Genomic DNA, 19,895 nt, shown 5'->3' with positions numbered 1-19,895 from the left:
GCTGGAGCAGTTTCAGGGAGGACTGTGGCCCGTGGGAGGAACCCCACACTAGAGCAGCGGAGGAATGTGAGGAGTTCTTGCCCTGACAAGGAGTGCTGTAAAGCAATGTGTGATGAACTGACTGTAAGCCCCATTTCCTGTTCCTCACTGTGCTGCTCATGGGGGGAAGGTAGTAGAGATAATGTTAAGCTTGGGAAGAGGGAGAGATGGGGGGAGGTCATCTTGTTTGCTGTCTCATTATCCTGCTTTGGTTTTAGTAACAAATGAATAGTTTTCCCCAAGTCGAGTCTGTTTTGCCCATAACGTTAACTATAAGGATTTCTCTCTGTCCTTATCTCAAACCTCGAGCCTTTTTTTTTTTTTTTTTTCTTATATTATCTCCCCCTGTTCTCTCGGAGGGTGGGGGGAGTGAGAGACTGACTGTGTGGTCTGGTCCCGATGGGGGCTAAGCTACGACAAAGATTTATAAAGATTTGATTGCCAGAGAAGCGCACGAAGTCTTTGCCAGATTGGTATTAGTTTCTGGAGATAAACATATCAAATTAATTGTGTAGGTTTTGTATACACTAGTGAGGAGTGCTGTGCAATAGGAGTTCTGATGAATGAAGCTATGATGTTGAGAACCCTTTGCCCACTCTATACATAGTTCATGAATTTAACTTCGGCTTTACCCTGGTCTGGTCCTGTGGGCTGAGCATCAGTTAAGAGCTGGAGTGCACTTAGCGTGAACATGGACTGCATCCGCTGCTTTAATGGCACTTGACACGAACCCAGTTCACATACTCTGCAACTGCTCCATAGCGTGAACAAAACGGAGTGGGTTGGGACAATTGGTTTTGCTTGGAAAGTGCACCTGAGCCAAACTAAAGTGGCAACAGAAATGAATGTTTTCATTCTTAGCTCTTTTATCAAAATCTTCCATTTTGTTTTAATGATTTTATTAGCTAGTTTGCTGCTGATCCTGCACTTAGAATTTAAAAAATAGAGGAAAAAACTTATAGCAAACTTTTGGTGTGCTTAATATACAATAAAATCATACTTATTTTGATTGACTTAGTAAAAGTGGAACAGCTGAGAAACAGAAAGCTTGTTTTGAATGTTCTAATCAATCAATTTGCTTGTCACAATGTGATGTGGTGTCATTTACTTAAACAAAATGGCGAGCCTGTGAGAGGTGTGTTGTCTGAGATGTGTACGTGTGAGTCCAGATAAAATTGATGAAATCGTGGGTGGCCAACATCTGTCTCCATACTGACCATCCCTGCCACAAAGTACCTGTCAAGTACTGTAATGTCTCAGTACTTGGCTGGAAAGCGGCCTCTTACCTCCATCAGGTCACAATGCCTTCTGTTGTGATGCTTTAGCGGTTCAGCTGCATTATCTTTTTGTTTTTCCACTTAGCCTTCTTAAACTCTGTAGAGCTGATGATTCTGCTTGGTCACAGAGCTACTGTCCGAAGGTGTCCTGTCGCTGCTTTGGAGGCTGCTGGGGGAAAAGCCGTGGTGATAGGAAGGGTTGTGGCCCTCTTGGAACAGGAACTGTGAGGTTTGCTTTCTCTTTCGCTGTGGAATTGCGTTCATCGTGCATTCAGAGCATGGCTCCCGGGAGCTTTATTGACGTTGCAAACCACCAGTCAAAGCAGGGAAAACAATGATGTACTTATTAAAAAACATTTTAGGAAAAGCAACCATTCCTATTGATTAACAGGCAATTTTAACCTACTTAAGGTACAGGCCATTCTTTATTGATCCATGAGCATTTGAAACAATTTCACACTGCTTAATTGTTTTGGTACTTTAGTCACATCTTTTGCTTTATCTATGAATTAGTAGCTATCGGATTTTAGGAGCTTTTGGAGAGTAGTTGTTTTTTTTGTATGACAATAACAAATTTTCATATGATCACAACTAAATTGTAGCCTTTTCAAACTGTTAAGTTACTAAAACATAGAAGCCACTTTGTCATTGCCAGTGACAGCTGAAATGCAAATGCCAATTGTTTGTTGGGTAACTGCTAAACGATACTTGCCTACTGTTTATTGGTGATGAGAAATTTCACGGGGAAATTCGCAGTCTCTGCGGCAAGACTCTAATGAGACAGTAAGGAAATGCAGCGCTCTGCGGAAAAGCTCTGCTTCTTTTCCTTTTTATTTTGTTAGTTCAGCTATTGTAGTATTTGAGTCACTTAGTGGGCTAATACATTCATTTTTAATTCATTCAAGCTTTGCTGACGTTTAAATCCTCAAAATAGCCGATTCTCAATCACTTGGAAGACCAACATTCTCCACTGAAAGTGTAGCAAAGTGTATCTTCCAGAGCATTTTCACTAATGAAATTCTATAGGAGAAATAAATATACTTAATCCAGAGTCCTGTGTTGTGTTGCCAGAAAGTGAGTGGATGTGAAGGGCATAAGTCATCATGTAACCTCATGCAAGCAGCAGGTCATCATCGTTTTCTAGCACTGAAGAGCATGGTAGAGAATGGGACTGATAGGATGCATCGTGTTTGAATGAACTTTTTCTCCAAGTTGCTGTCATCTGTTGGTAACAACCACTTAATCTGTCATCTAGTATTGGTCACCAAGGCAGGATAGTTTTGGGGTACTCTTCAAATTCCACTCACAGAATGCATCTAGGAGAATCCTTTCTGCCTCCTTTGAGATGTTTTGCCCTGAACCACTTCACGTGTGGGAAAAGGTTCCTTGCTGAGGTTGTATTTGTATACTAAAACTTATCATTTGGGGAAATTGTGAATAATTACAGTATTCATCATTTTCACAGTGAAAGGATTAGTCCTTTTGGAAACTCCAAGCCTTTACGGAGAGCCAAGACATAAGTAAGGGGAATATTGCTATAGCTACTGTTTCAGTTATCAGGCAACAGTATGAACACTGTGGATTTAAAGATCTCTTCTCTGACTAAACTAATAGCTTATTTGTCCTTGGGTGTCTTACAGTTTCCTGTGAGTAAGAAAAATATCTATGCTGAAGGGATAGCACTGCATTTGGAATTGTTCTAGGATTTGAACTCTGTGGTGGTTTTATTTCCTTTAGTTCAGAAAACCAAATGAAAAAGGTTATATTCTTAAAAATTCATCTCGCCTCCTGGAATGATGAATCTGCTATCTCTGCCCTGTATATGCGATTCCTCTCTGAAGTCACTCTGGGCCTCTCAGACTCATTTTTTTTAGAAGGGCATGACCGCAATTCATTTGTTTGATTTCAGCTGAATTTTGTTAAAGTTGAAATTCAGAGATTCGTGTGGATGCATTTCAGTATTGAATCTCTCTGATGTAATTTCCCCACTATTTATCATCTTTGGAAACACTGTATTTCAGTAACAGTTTTTCTGACTTGTTTCCAATCCATGTTTTCATTCATCTCTGTGTAATACGATCATTCTGTTTAGAACCACAAAAATCACCATAGTTGCTCTTCTACATCCAAGAGTTCACTTGTTGCAAAGGAAACTAGTACAGCTAGAACAGTAGAAGTCATGAACTGTACAACTGCACAATGTCAGGTACTGCTGGAAAAGAGTATCCAGGTACTTTGATTTCCTCTGATGCAGATACATTATCTGTGTTGGTCTTTAAATAAAAAAAACCAAACGATTGCATTATATAATTTCCCATAATGGGGAGAAAAGCCCCGCAAGTGCTATGACTTGCAGCACTCAGGTTCCTCTCCATTTCCCATATGCCTAGAGCTCCGCATGTCTCTGGATGGCACTCTTTACCTATGTTCCCACTGAAATGATTAGCTCCTGGAAATATCAGGTCTTGTTAGGTGATCAGCTAAAATGCAAGAGCTCTTGGCAGCTCAAATCAAACAGAATTAAATCTAAAATGGTTACTATCAAGGAATTTGCATTAAAAGAAAACAAAAAAAGATCTAGTACAAGATTACATTATTATAATATTCAAGAGAAATCAGAGATGGAGAAAAAGGTGGGAAATTATAATAAATTATCATCAATCAAAAAAATGAAGAACAGCTATTGAACGTAACTGGTTCAAATTTAGCTTGAGGAGGAAATTTTATAGTGACTGGGAAATCTTTATCTGCATCATCATTTTTTGACATTCAGTCTGGTATAATAAGCTGGTAATTAAACTACAGGAAAGGTAGTAGTTACCAGGATGTTAATAACCACATAGCAATTCCAAGCTTTGACTGCATTTTCATATTAGCATATTCTTTTCCTGCAAAGGTGCGTTTTTTCATTTTGAAGATTGTGAATTGGTAAAGGGAAGCTGTGCGTAGCATTTGACAAATAAATAGAAGTGTTAGTTTAGAACGACTCATGTTTGTTATAAATGTAATGGGAAAACCTCATAGATTTTAGTTTGCATTAATTTAGAGTGTGACGCTTTGTTCTAGAACCTCAGGAAGTATTGAGAAAATATACAGAAACTAGAAGAAGGTAGGAACAGCAAGTATTGGTTAATTGAAAAGTTAATATGGAAAATATTGAGGGTGAATAAGATAAACTATATGGTCATTTAAAAGTTCTGGAACATGAGAAAGGGCACAAGAACTGAAAAAGTTCGAAAAAAGACAAAGGGCATGAAAAAGAGATAGTATAGAAATTGTTATGCAGTCTGATGGGAGCTAGAGTGGCCCATAAAGGCCACTCAGGATGGATAGAAATACTGTAATTTTTCTCTTCACTACTGTTAAAAATTTGTCCAATTGCATTTTTAATTGGGCTTCAAAGGTCACCTTGGATATTTATTTTTCTTTCCCCTCTGCACGTTAAAATAGCCACATTTGTGTCCCTACATGGATTCAGATCTCCCCTAAAGTCTGTACAGAGCTGAAAGGAGAATATAATGAATTAACATGGGCTATAAACCTAGCAATGGGGTACCAATTTATATCTCTAGCTTTACTGTGCTGCTTACAGAATGTATGTCCTGTGAAATGGAACTTAGCACAAGATGGGTTGGCTTGAAGGCAGGTAATAAGAGAAAGAAGAAATGTTAGGAAGAAGAAATAAATGCTTTGAAGAGTTAAAGAATTTGCCTACTGTGCTTTCAGGTGATGGCATTTACTTCCAAGAACTAAGACTACTGTAGTTCCGGTGGCATGTTAATGTTCTCATTTCCTCTGGATGTTTGAAGTTATCTAAAGTGCTACCATCCAAGTTCAGCAAGCATGAAGTCCATCCCATGAAGCGCTGACATAGTGTTCCAGAAGACTACGGTTTTGCCTCTGTGAATATAGAACAAATGGTCACAAAGAAAGGTGGGTTCAGCGGGTTGTACAGCAGCACCAATTTCATGAGCTAATAATCTGGAGAGAGCATCACACACTTGTGCTTGGCACCCTACATTAACTTTTCATTTTCTGTTTGATGCAAGCCACCGTGCAGGTCCTGATCTATCACCTTTCTATCAGGGCAAGGCTACACTATCTCAGGCTGTGATCTAGGTCCTGGGGCCCACTGGCAGCTTTGATCATCCAGTATCTTACTGGTAGCCAAATAAAAACTGGTTTATTGCTTCTGGGACTCAATAGCTAAAGCAGAATAGGAGAGAGAAGGCTTGTTACATTTTTAATAGCAGGAATGACACCGAGAACACTCTCACAAAAGAAACAGAAGGGGAGAATTTGAGGTATTTTGGAATCATATTTCTATGATTCATTAACTTTTTCCATTGAAATCTTTCTCAAAAGAATAAAATAAGTGGGGGGTGGGTAAAACATGGCAACTTACCTGGAAACAACAGCCAGCAATTTAAATGTAAATGTAAGATTACATTGCATGCACTTTTAGAAGAGGAGGTAATTCCTGGTGAATGAATGAATGAATGAACCTTTAACTGTGGTTGTACTGGAGGCATTAGTCTCTCTGTCTGGATAGTCAGAATCTGAAACAGTGCACATAATTGTGGCTTACACGTAGCGGTTTTGATACTGTTGGAAAAAGGCGTCAAAAACTAATTCAAAGAGACTTCACAAAATGGAAAAAAAAAATTATTCACTGTGTTCCTGGTTTAAATGTGTTGAAATTACGTCCTGGCTATAGGCAAAATGCTTATTCACTGTTCCCTGTGTTAATTTTTAACTTTAACTATGTCTATCCCAATTTAGACCCAATATCAAGGTTAAAAACCTGTGCTGCATTCATTAAAAATTTGCAAAACATTTGCTCATTTTCTTGTACTCTGCTGACAATCTCATTAATGCTATGAAAAAACCCCATGATCTCTGCTTCCGAATTCTAATTTAGTTACATAAAATAATGTCTTAAATTAAAGATCCAAATCGGATAACACAAAAGAAGGATAACAGTACTCTGAAATTCATCTCACCACTGAAAATGAAAAGGCAAACACCTAGCAGGGGTTATCTTGTTGGTAAATATTAAAATAGAGTGAGAATCTTATTTTCATTAAAAGGAAAACAATAAAAAGACTAAACCAGAATTAGGCAATCCACTGTGGATTCCATCCGTTGATTACCTGAATAGTGTTGCTTTCTTTATGTGCTTTGAGATTCAGCACACTGTTGTGCGTCTGAGAACATGGCAGTGTACAATCTCCAGCTGCAATTTGATGGGGAAGCTAGGTAGGTGGTATCTAAGCAGCCACAAAGGAATTTGGGTAGAAGATCCTCACTCTTGCCCAAAGTACTGCAGGATTGTTAGAGAGAACATGCTGTCAAGACTTGTTGTATAATTCATTCCAGAGCACATCCAGCAGCACAACGGTAATAGGACGTTAGCTCAGATCTGAGTCACATCTCCTACGAGTCACCATCTTAATTTTCTGCCAGACACCACTCTTTTATACAGGTGTCCATCAAAAGGCTAGTTTGATGTGATTAAGTGAGATTAACTTAACACATAACATGATTTTATTTAGTGGTCTCTCACTATAAAAACCCAACAAGGTTCATAATATGTTTAAAACAAATATTGCGTTTGAAATAACAACTAAAAGCATGGTCCTCTTGTGGAGCCCAAAATAAGATCGATGTCTGTTGCAATGTAAGAGCATGGCAAAGGCAGTGAGTTTAAAAGCAGATGGTTTCAGCATTAAGGCTTTGCATATCAGAGCCCAGGAACTAGTTGCACATTTTCCATTATACTGATTAGAAAACGTAGGGTTACATTCACTTTCAGAATTCCAGTCTGTGTTCTTAAGTAGGAATTGCAACATTATACACAAATTGTAAGGGACAATGCAAAAGACTGTCAGCAGTGTTAATTTCCAACATTGTTGCTGTTTGGCTTTTCCTGGGTTCTTAACACTATTTAAACAAATATTGCTCTTTCCCTACCTTCCATATGATTCTTCCTGCTGCAAAAGAGGCTTCTGTTTAAAAAAACTTCCCCATGATTACAGAACACACTTATTTATTATTCAGATGGTTCATTTATTAAGAATAAATAATTTAAGTGTATTTTCTTTTGTTTAATTAACGCATTAGCAGTTGCGGCATATACGGAAAGTGATGTTTATATTTATACTCATTTTTCAGGCTGTTTGTTCTATTATACCTGATGACCACCCTACTCATTTATTAAAAGCTCCTGACCCGAATAAATCTCTAGAGAAAAGCTTGCAAACTTCTAGAGAGGCAGTGGAACCTGCGGTAGCAGTAGCAAAGTCCTACATCGTTCTAAGGTTCAAGGCAAGTTTAAACCCATGGAGCAAAAGAGCAAATAATCAGGAAGACCCTAGGCCTAGGTAAAGAAGGATAAATTACATCAGTGTCATTGCTGCTGCATTTGGCACACAAAAACATTACTTTATATGACTAGCAAAACCAAATTTTACTTCCATTCTATTGAAAAGGTGGATACTGATTTCTGTATTTGATTGCAATACCAGACTTTTATGTATCATATTAAAATGCACGGTCTGTAATGCCATCTTTACAAATCTATTTTCTTCTTTAAAATGGCATAAAGGCTATCTCCCTTTTGTTTTCCCAACAGGAAAACATATTGCCATTTTCTTTGGTAATACATAAACTTCTTCTAAATGTAATCAAATCTGGATTCCTGTAGTGTATTTTTTTTTTTCCCAACTGTTAAGTTTACCATGTTTGAATCACGGCTTCAGGCACCAATCAGATTATGTGCTTCCCATTTTTCATGTCATGCACACATGGACCAATGTCCTAAAATAAAGCAATAAAGGACAGTGAACCTTAGACCCTGATCCTATAACGAATGCTACAACAGGGCTTGCTATAGGATCTGAATTATGTATATGTGCTGAAACCTTTTGTATTGATGACAAAGTGACTTTTATAACACTGAAAAAAATACCTTATTTCATGATATCCTTTATTTTTGATACTTAAATTGTTTTTTGAGTCTAATACCCTTAACAATGGCGTAATACCACTTTGTACCTGAATATCCTGCTAAGCTATCCCTTCTTTATCACATAGAAAAACTGATATTCAGCATATTATTAACTTTTACTCAGAAACTATGATCATTGTAATAGTTAAAACTCACAGCTAAATATCCTGATAATCATGAGGTACGATTGACCATGACCTTGGAGCTACCCAGATTTCTTCATCAAACTCTGTCTGTCAGGGTTAAATTGCCTCTTAATCGCCTCCTGCAGCAGTATCTTGAAGCCACACTGGGGAAATTATGATAAAAATAATCTTTACATCTCTAGACTCAAATGGATCTCTCAGATTGATTGCCTCTGATGTCAGGTCCATGTCAATAACTCTCAGTGAATGCATGGCTGTGACCTTTTCCCCCTTGTTTTAGAATTTCTGTTTGACAAGACCAATAAAACTTGTCAGGACAAAGTAGTGGTTCTAGACATGTGAATGGATGGATCTCAGGTCAGAGGTAGTCCTTCAGCCACGTCCTGTTTGGGACTAAGTCACGCATTTCCCTACTGTAGTGGTTCTGTCACAAACGTATGTAAGCAAAAATGTAAAGACACAGTCCTTCAATTCCACAATGATTAGACTGAAGGAGTAAAATGAGCAAAGGATTTTCAACTTGCTCACTTCTACAGCAAAGGCTGTAGAAGTGAATGGACACACTTGGTTGCAAAGCAACATAAAATGTAGGACTTAATGGCAATTATTTACTTTAAATTTCTGCGTAGTGCTACATCTCATTATTGTTTGTGAATGTTTCTATCCATCTGCATCCATCACTTGTATACGACACCACCAGAAGACTGTAGAACACCCAGGCTGTCGTGTCAGTAAACAAATACAAACAGGTAAAACAGTTTCTGATTAAGGTACCAGAGCTGAAATTTAGGTTTTGGTTCTAACACCAGTATAGTGTTACCTATCGGTGAAGTCTCCTCATCTTTTGTACTTCAGCTCCCTGCCTGTGCAGTGGGGTAACATTTGTCCCTTTTCATTTCTGCTATCTGTCTTATTTATTTAGACTATAAGCTGGCTGAGAAGAGAGATGTATCTACTCTGCAAACCTGCCTTCTAGATACTACCACCAAATCGGTTTTGTGGTGGATTGTTAATCATAAAAAGCAGTATTTTCCAAATTTAGCTTCCTCAAATTCTTGCTGGTTCACTGCATGAAAATACCCTCCTCTGAGTTATGTTGCTGTTTATATGTACGCTACTTCAGTGTGTTAGTCCATAGGTCACGTTTCTAACCTTTCATAAAGTGGGATGACTTCTGTTGCTGCTTGCCATATAGCTTTTTATTTTATTTTAATTAACAAACTAAAGTCCTATAGATTTTCAAGTTCCTTCTATGCCTTTGCAACTTGAGGGAGTCTGACTGCTATAAATGTGGACAATTTTGGCCAGGACCATGTAGATTTACCATGTAATTCCCATTCATGTTGATAGTTAAGCCCCTCTGTGCTATACTGAATATTTCCCCACAGGCGATGGATGCTCGGGCACTCAGCACACCAGTGCACATTTTAAAAAATCGGCCGCAGTGTACATGGCTGGTTTCACAGGACAGCTAGTGGTGTGCTCCCAGCTGGGTGTCAGGAAGCACGGGCAAGCCTTGTATCGCATACTAAAAGCACTTTTGGGCTGTTTGCAGGAAACCCTTACTGTGCATGCGTAGCAAACATTGTTTTGGGATATTTAATGCTTTGGGAATGGAGGAGTTTCCTCCTGATGAGCAGAAGTGACTTATAATGGCTGAATTCCTCATAAAAAATTCTTGTTCTGTAAAAACATGGGAAACAACAGAATGCTGGCAAGAATTTTTTTTTTTTTCTGTGGATAGTTGTCTGGTATGCCAAATTATTTTACTACAGATTTTTCCCTAATTTTTCTTTATGCCTGCTCCATTCCAGTTCACAACAGAGATTACAGGAAAGCAGATTCCATAACTAATTAGATAAGTGACCAAAAAGAGCATTAGAAGTTTGTCCCAGTTGATATACCTTGAAAATTTTTTTGTCTGGATGAAATGGAACAGTACATGTGTATTTCCAGCCTCCTTCCCTAGCAGAGGAAGAGTTACATTTTAGGTTTGGGGAAGTCTTGCATTCTTGTCTGTGTGTCCCATCCCACATTTTCTGTGTGTGTGGTCGCTAGGAGGGAATCTTGCATTCCACCTACTCAAAGTGATTTGCCCAGTGAATTGTGCTTCTAGCAATACATCTAGAGAAAGATAACGGAAAGGAATAATGGCAGAGACCCAAACCCAAATGATTTTACCCAATGATGGTGATGTCTTCTAAGCGTTACATGGGGCTACGCAGGATGGACTCCAGTCTTGCTCTTTTGTACCCGTTGTTCAACTAATGCTCCTACCATTTCATTAGAGCAGCCTGAACTTGTTCTGTCTCGGAATGACAACCCTCACAAAGTCCAGCAATGAATGACCACATGATAGAGTTGTGATTCTGTTGAGTACTTGCTTTCCAGAGCTGAGTGGCTTTGATGAGCAGTTTATGGGGCACAGCACAAATGAGACAACAGCAGAAGCAGGGAGGGGACTTTGCAGGGCATAAGCTACCCTGCAATAATTCCTTGAGCTCTCACTGCTTGTATGTAGCTAATACCTCACAGCTAATACAGTTCATACCCTTACAGTGAGTGTCCTCACATTTGCCTGTGCTTTCCTTCCAGAATACCTCAACGTCTGCAGTCCTGGATGTTTCCAAGACCCCACCACACAGCTTTCCTGGCCTTCACAGCCGGATCCTGCGCCCTCCTGCACCGCTCCAAGTGTCACTGGTGCGGCCTCCACCTCTAAAGGTTGAAGTCTTGTCTGTTCCTTGTTCATTTCTTGGCTTTACCGAAAACTTTGCAATTTGTCATCTTCCTCCAACAACATCATTTGACATTCTCTTCCCAAGCTTTCTTCCTATCTCGGATTTCCCAAGTCTCCTATTTCCCCTTCAAATTTACTAAACTGTTGCTTCATCTTCTCTGGCCTCTTCCTTTCTGCCAGCCCCCACCTCTGTCTTTTCCCGCCCTGGTGCCTTTGCACCCTTCGCCGAAGCCGCCGCCGCCTCCTCCTCCCTCTCCCCCCATCTCAGCCCCTGCCGTTCTCCCCGGCCCGCTGCGCCCTGTCCCGGGCTCCCAGACCCCCCCAACCCCCCTCCCTTCCCGCCCAGCCGGGGTCGCCCCCAAATCCCGCCGGGGCGGGAAGGCGACGCCTGCCCCGCCAGGTGCGCGAGGCCACCCCTCCTCGCGGCCGGGCCCCTCTTTCCCGCCCCTGCTCATGAATATTGATGCCTCCCCTCCCCGTGACGTCGCCACGGTCCCGGGGCGGGAGCGGGAGCCGCCCCGGTGCTGACAGTGAGGGCGAATGACGGAGCGGCGGCGGCGGCGGCGGTGGTGGCAGCCTCCTCCCTCCCGCCCGCCTCGCCTCGCCTCGCCCCGCAGACAGCCACCGCCGCCGGGAGCTGCCGCGCAGCAGGGCGGCGTGTCGCGCGCGGAGGGCCGGCGCCGCGGCGGGGATGAGGCGGCGCCGCTGCTGCTGCGGGGGGCCGGCGGTGCTGCTGCTGCTGCTGCTGGGGCCGGGCAGCCTGCTCGCCGCCAAAGGCAGGTAGCGCGCGGCCGGGGCGCGCGTGCGGCTGCCCGCGTGCCGCTGCCCGCTAGCCCGCGAACGGCGCGCGGGCAGAGTGCGGCGGCGGGGGGAGCGGGGCCGCTTGGGCGCTGTGCTGCGGGGGTGAGCGGAGCCGGGGCGCGGCGGGCGGCGCGGCTGTCCTCACCGAGGCGGCGGAGCAGAAAGTTTTGGGGCGGGGGGAGGCGGGAGGCTGCGCGGGGCTCGGGGCCGCTTACCTCGGCGGGCGGGTGCGGGTCAGGCGGTTCCCGACAACTCCTTACCCGCTACTTTTTCGGGCGGGAGGTGCCGCTGGCGAACCGCTCCGCGAGCCTGGCGCGGGTGGAAGCCGCGGATCCGAGCCTCCTGTTTGGCAGTCACCGGTCAGGAGGGGCTGAAAGGAGGGAAACAGGAGACGTTGGTAGCTACCCGGTTTTCTGGGAGGCCATGACACCAGGTCACCCAGGTTGTCCCCGGCTCGCTGCCTGCTCCCCCTGTACCGCGCTGTGCGGGTTAACGGGACGTGCGGGCGCCGGCCCCGCGGAAAGGCTGTGCTCTGCCCGGCGTCGGTCTGCTTCCCTTCGGCTGTTTTGTTTCCCTTTACCTTGACCTTGTTTTCTTGCAGTTCTGACTTTCTAGTCCCGAGTTTTAAGACCTTAATTTTGAGAACTCCGTTTCAATTTATTTAATGTTCTTTAAAAGTAGTTCTATCCTTTTTACTTTATTTGGCTTTACCTTTTTTTTTTTTTTGGTTGTGTGTGTGAGAGAGAGAAGGGAAAACTTCAGTGTTTGTTTCTTTTTTGTTTGTTTCTGTAAAAAAAACCCCTCCATCAGCCCTAACTTTGAGAGGAAATGGATTCTTTCCAGCAAACGTTGCCCTGACTTTCTGCAGACGAACCTGTGTGAGCAGCAGAAAGGAACTGCAGGGAATGGATTGCTGCCTCTGTTACTGACCCGGTGTTTACCTGGAGGTCCTGGTGGGACACGGTGTTTTCTGGGCAGATTAACTGCGTATAACAAATACCACGGAACGTTTTGACGAAGGGGAATTATTTTCCTCCTGTTTAGTTTCTTAAGCATTTTAAGGTAATTATCTCCTTTATATGGATCTTTAGACAAGCATGTGAGTTTATAGTTCGTGGGAGCTGTCTTTTGAAACGCTGCAGGTAGTTCATCCGACAGTTGGGAATTGTTTTCTTCTCGGGTTCTACTTTGTATTTGACCGCTGGAGGGCTGCAAAGAGCATCCTTGGAGAACAGTAGCCACGATGTACCGGTATTTAGTCTTTAAACATAGATATTTTAAGGGTGTTTGTATTGATACTTAAGTGCTCTAAGTTATCATTTATTACTTTATACACCTAGTTTTTTAATATTAGATGTAATCGAAGTCTATAATGCATGATTAATAAATGAATTAACATATCTTACACTGTATGCAGTTAATATCTGATATACTTACCTCTGTGGACTCTTCCTCCGCCCCCCGCCCTCGATGACTAGAGGAAAGAAAAAAAGATTTGTTTCAATAAGAATCTGGTGCTGTTTTCTTGTTGCTATGTATGCAGATGGGATGCAGATTTTAATTCAAAAGGCATTTTGTGGATATCTCACACAAATTGAGAAGCTTGGTTCTGTAACCATAAACTTGACTTTTAGCTTGAAGGTGGGTGCTTTCTGATTGGAGACGCAGGTAGGATGCAGTGTGTACAAAGCTCCTCTGGTGCTTTAACCATCCTGTTGTAGAGGTTGCAAAGACAATCCAAGATAATGATTTCACATCTCTCTTTTTAAAAACAAAACCAACTTCCGCTCCTTGCTTCTTTCCCCACATGTTTTTAAGGATGGGGAGAAGGATTGCAGAAACAGTCCTGATTCTCAACATTCAACATTCACCATTCACTCGGTAGAAGATAACAATTTCTTTCACAAAAGTGTCTACAGGTTGCAAAAATTGTTTACTCTCCGTAGAAAGGAAAAAAAACTCTGAAGTTTTCCATGGAAAAACAAATATAAGAGGTGAAGCTAGAATGTTTGTAGGTGTTCAGTTGCAGAACTTAATCTGTGTATTCAGCATTCATATGCAATTTGTGGCTTTGTTAGCTTTCTAGCAGGTTGTTGACCCTGGGATCTTTATCATAGGTTCCAACAAAATCACTGTTTTGGACTGAAAAATTGTTTCTTTAAAGTTTTTCAGACAGCTTTGTTTGATAAGACAGAGGGGCACGCTTTCTGGGTTATTGGAAATGCATTAAGGGTGTCTGGAAATTGTGTGGATGGTCTCTTGTGGTCTTTGGTTATGTAAAACAAAATATGCTGAAGGGTAAGATTTTTTTTTTTTCCCCTAACACATTCAAAATTCATAGGTGCCTGTGGTCACAGGCAGAGAGAAATACTACCTGCAGCATTTCACTTTCTGTCTCTCCAGAAATCTATGTATAAGGCTGATCTCTTATATTATTTATTATCTTGTTCCAGTATTTACTATTAAACTACTCAGCGAAGTCCTAAAACGGTTGCCATATCCGAATTCCTTGTGAGACCCAATTATTCAGCCTTTCAAATTTGACTGTATTTGAGCTTCATCATTAACATAAGTGTCATTTTAATCTTAATTTTTAAGTACAGCTGAAACCATCTCAGTGATCTGAATAACTAAGAATATTTGATTCCAATTAACTTAATTACATGGGCAAAACTTGAAGTCTTAGTCATTCAGGACATTTCCAAATCAATGGAACATTCAGTCCCACTTGGCAAGGCTGTTATGGGAATACATCTGATATGACTGTCAGCGATAGCAAAACAACTAACTCAGGGAGACAGAGCCAGCATATTCTACTTAAAAGAAAGCTTAAAACCTCTGGGGAAAAAATCGAAAGAAAGTCTTTGAGGACAGATCCCAGTGTCTGTTTTTTTTTGCATAACACTATAGTTACTTGTGATTTTTTTTTTCACAATGAATAATAATTAAATACTTTTCCATATCAGTTCAAACGAGAGAGATTAAAAAAATAAGAACCTTCTTTTCATCCTCATCCAAAATACATGAGAAATAATGTTTGGCACGCTGCTTGGTCATAAGATGTGTGTTGAAGCAGCCTTGCTTTCTGTTCCTGGTGCTTTGTGTAGCTCACCAAGAAACCCTGGAAAAGATGTGTAAATGGTTTAATATTTCCATTTTCTCATCAATAAAAGGAGATAGGAATACTCCTTTTCAGAGGTACACCTTTTAAAGTGTTTTGATTGAAAAGCAGTTCATGAAAACTGACTGTTCTGTCTCGTAGAAGAAAAGATTTGTCTGATTATGAAGTCTAGGTGTCAAGATAATGAAATAGTTCAGAGGTCTCAAAAGACAAAAATCGGAGTATTTGATAACTCCTTTAGTATTCTGGTATTTCAACACAGAAGACTGACAACTATATTTAAGTTGTCATTACAAAGCTATAGAATGTTTGCCAGCCATAATCATATTGTTAACAATTTTAATTTCGTTATTTGGAAGGCTACCAAAACTGGGAACCTAAGAGCTTCAGAGCTTTCAAAGCATATTTCAATTGCAAAGATTTGGAGAAGTGCATGAAAGCTGATTAGAAGCTCTCAGAGGCACTGTCACCTTGTTTTGTTTGTTTACTTTTTAACTGGAAGAATTTATTGGTGACCTGACACTCCTGTGCATCCATTAGGCGTTAAAAAACAGAGTGCAAATTACTAGTTTTATGTAGTTATAGCTTGTGTTATGAAAAAGATGTTATTCCTAGGGCTCTTGAAAATAAAGATTAATTATGATATTCTTTAATAACTGATAAAAATGTTAGAGGGTAAATTTTCTCATACACTTTTTGTGTATCACATTTTCTGGGTTAGATTGACATGACAATTTAGGAAAGTAATTTCACAGGTCTGATTCCAGCTTCAAATACACTTCCTTTTCTCCCTTTGTACATATATTCTTGGCTTCCACTTGGTCCTTGTCTTGACTTAGTTACATCTAAGTGATTGGTTTCTGTTTCTTTTGTTTCCAAGAAAGTTGTATTGTAAGTCGGCAAATAGCTTGCCTGGCTCCTATGGAGAGTCTGAGTGGTGTGGCTAGCACTTCATTTAGCAGGGAGAGCTTCCCTACTGTGAAATAAGTAATGGGAAAATGAAAGAGAAAATGCATTGTTTCTATAGCAAGCTAATTGCTAGTGTCAAGTGTAGTTCCCTGTTGTCTATAGCCTGTTTTTTTTTTTTTTTTTCAAATATGGCAAACAATCAAGTCCTGACATTCAAAATATGTTTAATGTTACTTAATGTTGTCTAAGTGTGATTTTTAAAAGACAAATTTTACAATCAAATAGCAGTGAGATTTGGCCTGGCTCAAATTTATGGTTTATTTGTCAATGGAGAGGACCATAAACTAAGTGTATCTCTTCTCCAGAGACTTTTTTTTCCATCTGGTATCCTTGAAAAAGAGCAGTCAGAAAATAACAGGTACGGGATACGTACAAAGAGATCTTTGACTTACCTCTGACCTTCCTGGCAATTGTGCTCAAATGGCAGTTTCACGATCTCTCAAATGTCTTATTGATGCTGATTTATTAAACAAGCATTAACAGAAAAAAATAATCTTCAAACAAGTTGCAATCAATTTTAACAGGATGCTTTGGAGGATGGTAACAGAGTTGGAAGATACATTCCTTATTCAGGATTCAACTGGAGAAAAATCTTTCTTGGATGTCTTGTATGTTGCACTTTAAGTAGAGTCTGGACCATCTGGAGTTGGTTCCAGCAGAAAGCAGCGAGATTGATAAGTCTAGAAAAAGTGACTCCATGTGCTTGGAGAAGTTGTGGTTAGCTGAATGAAAAAGATTTGAGGAACAAGTGAACAGTTTTCAGGTATATAAAAAGCTCTTGCAAAACAAAGGAGAAAATAATCTTCTCCACATTCTCTGTGGGTAGGACAAAAAGTAAAGAGCAATGGGAAAGAGTCAGGGTAGACTTTAGCAAAAACTTCTCTTATGATATTTCAATGCTTTTAACTGGAGAGCTGTAAGAACTACTTGGAATGATATTAGCAAATATAGTGGACCAGATCTTTTGGCAGGGAGGAGAATGGATGCAGTGACCTCCTAAGGTCATCCCGAAACTTGAGTTTCAAACATCAGAAAATGTTTGGTAGTGGAGAAAGAGAAGAATTAGAGGCAATTTGAACATTTAATAAAATGTTTTATCACCTAAGATGCTTTTTCAGGCACCTTGTACCATTCCTTGGCCTCTATAGATGCTGACTGCAGATTAGCAGCCTTCCTTCAGTGGCAGCCGCTGCAGCTGCTAAGCTGCCAATGTCCCCAAGGGACACCTCGCGGGGATATTTCCACACTTGTTTATGTGTACTTCTGGATAAGCCCCTTCTGTCCTCAGAAGGTACAGTGTTCAACCACTGTGTGAAGTAGCATCTGCTCTTCTGCTGTTCTGTAGTCCATTGAAGCACAGTCTAGCAATAAATGCTTGAATCTATCAGAGAATGTTCATATCCTTGATTCCAAGCAATTATAGGAGAAGCTATAGGGTGTTGTAGATGCTAAATCTGCAGACAGATTCGGCAAATGTTTGTACAGCTTCTTGAAAGAAAAAATCCAACATGTGCATAAAAAAAGGCACGATCTCTTGTTGAAATGGTCTTATGTAACGTACTGCTGGAGGCTGGGAGACTATCCAGGAGCAGTATTGTATGTGGATTTTTCTTTTCCATAGGCGCTTGCAGTTGACCATTGGCAAAGACAGGGGTAAGAGCTTCAACCATCCCTTGTCCTCCTACAGGGTGACTCTTCCTGTGGTCTTTGCCAGACAGCCCAGTAAATGTGCGGTTTGTGACTTACACAATCGGCTTACACAAATTGTGGTGTTTTGTTATCACAGAATCATGGAGTAGTTTGGGTTGGAAGGGATCTTTAAATTAGGTCATAGGTTTTATGCTGAATCTTAAAGAGCATCCTAGTGTATTTGAGCCTTGGCACATTTTTTTTTCATTTCCTCAAGTGCAGATTTTAAGTAGCATACGGGCAAGCCCATATCAAATGCTATATGGGTACCTTTGATAATTGCAGCTGAGGGAGAGAGGAGTGTGACTAGGAGTCTGGAATCTGAGTCTGTTAAACTTCAGAATCAGAGAAGAAGTGAACCTTGTTGACAAGTTTGAAAAGCGTGAGTCAAAGTAATAGGGCTAAAAAGAGAAGATGGTTTGAAAAGAACTAGAGGTGAGGAAAAAGAAGCCTAATGTCAAACTTGAGAAAGGCATTTGTTACATCAAAAAGAAAATACTCTCCGAATAAAGTTAAAGGTTTGTGGTTTGATGCCATTAGACTTTTATCTATGAGTTTAAGTATTTTGTGATTATTTAAAAATAGAAAAGTTGTCATGATTTCATTATTTGGAAAGGGCGTTTGTAAAAATAAGTTAGAAGGCTTAGAAGGCATTTTGCAGGAGACACTTGTAGCATGATTTGAAGAGTTGTTAAATCTGTCGCTGTGTGTAGAGGCAGGATTACTTGTCTGTCACTTTACGATGTAATATATAAAGCTCTTTCTGCAGCATCATACACTTCCCTGTAAGTTACTTGCAGAACAGCGTAACAGGATGTCTGGTGTATGATTTATGTAGTGTTCAGAAAGCATGTGTGTATAAAAGCATGTGTATATGTAAACTCTATTTCAACAATTTAATTTTGTATATGTACATGTGTGCCTACGTACTTAACTGTGGGGTATAAGAAATGACATAAATCTGAAAGAAAACTTCACAATTCATTTTGTGTTCCACATCTTGTGACCTTGCAATGCAAGATTGGAGTGTGCCATGATCCTTGAACAGGACGGGCAGACTTGCTGAGTATGGTTTGATGCAATTATTTCTTCAGAGCAAACCCTACCGTTGAAAGAAAGAGATTGAGCCTTCATTTCCATGTTGTTTACATCTTTGTGAACTCTGTTCGTGTCATCTGGCTGCTTCTTAATGACTGCAAAACTGTAGAGTGAGAACTTCTGGTTTGTTTTTTGCATTAATCAGGGTGTTAAAGTAAGCATGGTAACAACTATACCCAGTTGGAGAGAATTGTGCACATTCCCCATGGGGCTTTGAGCAGACATCTCCAGGATACCTGTAATGCTTCAGTGTTTTGTTTTCTTTTATGAACTGCAAATCTACTGTATAGATTAGATTAACTAGGGGAATTTAAGTATTTAAAATAAGTGTAGATTTCAAAAGTGTACTTTAGGAGAGTTCATTCTAAATGACTTCCTATTTTTTTTTTTTGCTGTATGTATTCCAATAAAAATGAATATGATGACTGCTTATGGCTGTTGAGGTTATTAACAGTAAGTTGTTAAAAAATTATGCATTATGATGTGACATCAAAACTACAAGCAACTTTATAAAATCAGTATAAATGCTTTAGTCAGAAAAATCAGAAAACTAATGCTCTAGTCAGAAAACTAGAGCTAATTTGACATTTGTGATTCTAAATAAATTACATTTAAAACAAAATTTAATGTTTAAAACACATTGAACCTAAACAGGATTTACACCATCCTCTTCCCCCCCGCAATCCTACTTAATATGGGAGATGGATGATTCTTAAAATCTGTCTTTGAAGAAATTCCTGGGGTTTGTGTAACAGTCCTTTAAGTTCTCTTGCTTGGTGGAGAAATATCCCTGCTTTTGGCTTTTTGATATAGTTAGAGTCTGTATGAGATGTTCAAGCATGGCAGAAATGAAACAGATTGAGATGGTTCCTTTTTTTTGTTTTTCTTTTTTTTTTTTTTGTGACCCTCATTGGACTGAGTATCCTCAAGATCATTCAGCTACAGTGCAAGTTGACTAATATATCATTTAGGACTGTTGGACTATGAAAGAGGATATTGCCTATTA

At 40.3% G+C, this 19,895-nt stretch overlaps 1 protein-coding gene across 1 annotated transcript in view; it reads left to right on the top strand.

Moving 5' to 3' along the window:
- The first annotated feature begins 12,947 nt into the window (after positions 1-12,947).
- The window catches only part of CLSTN2 (calsyntenin 2), a 338,134-nt gene continuing 331,186 nt past the window's right edge, over positions 12,948-19,895 (top strand). The window contains exon 1 of the mRNA XM_086754967.1: positions 12,948-13,074. The gene's annotated coding sequence lies outside the window, so the exon portion shown is untranslated. The remainder of the gene's footprint in view (positions 13,075-19,895) is intronic.

Source organism: Chlamydotis macqueenii, chromosome 9 (genome assembly GCF_036417535.1).
Source record: "Chlamydotis macqueenii isolate bChlMac1 chromosome 9, bChlMac1.mat, whole genome shotgun sequence".
NCBI lineage: Eukaryota > Metazoa > Chordata > Aves > Otidiformes > Otididae > Chlamydotis > Chlamydotis macqueenii.
This window is presented reverse-complemented; position numbering and strand designations above follow the sequence as displayed.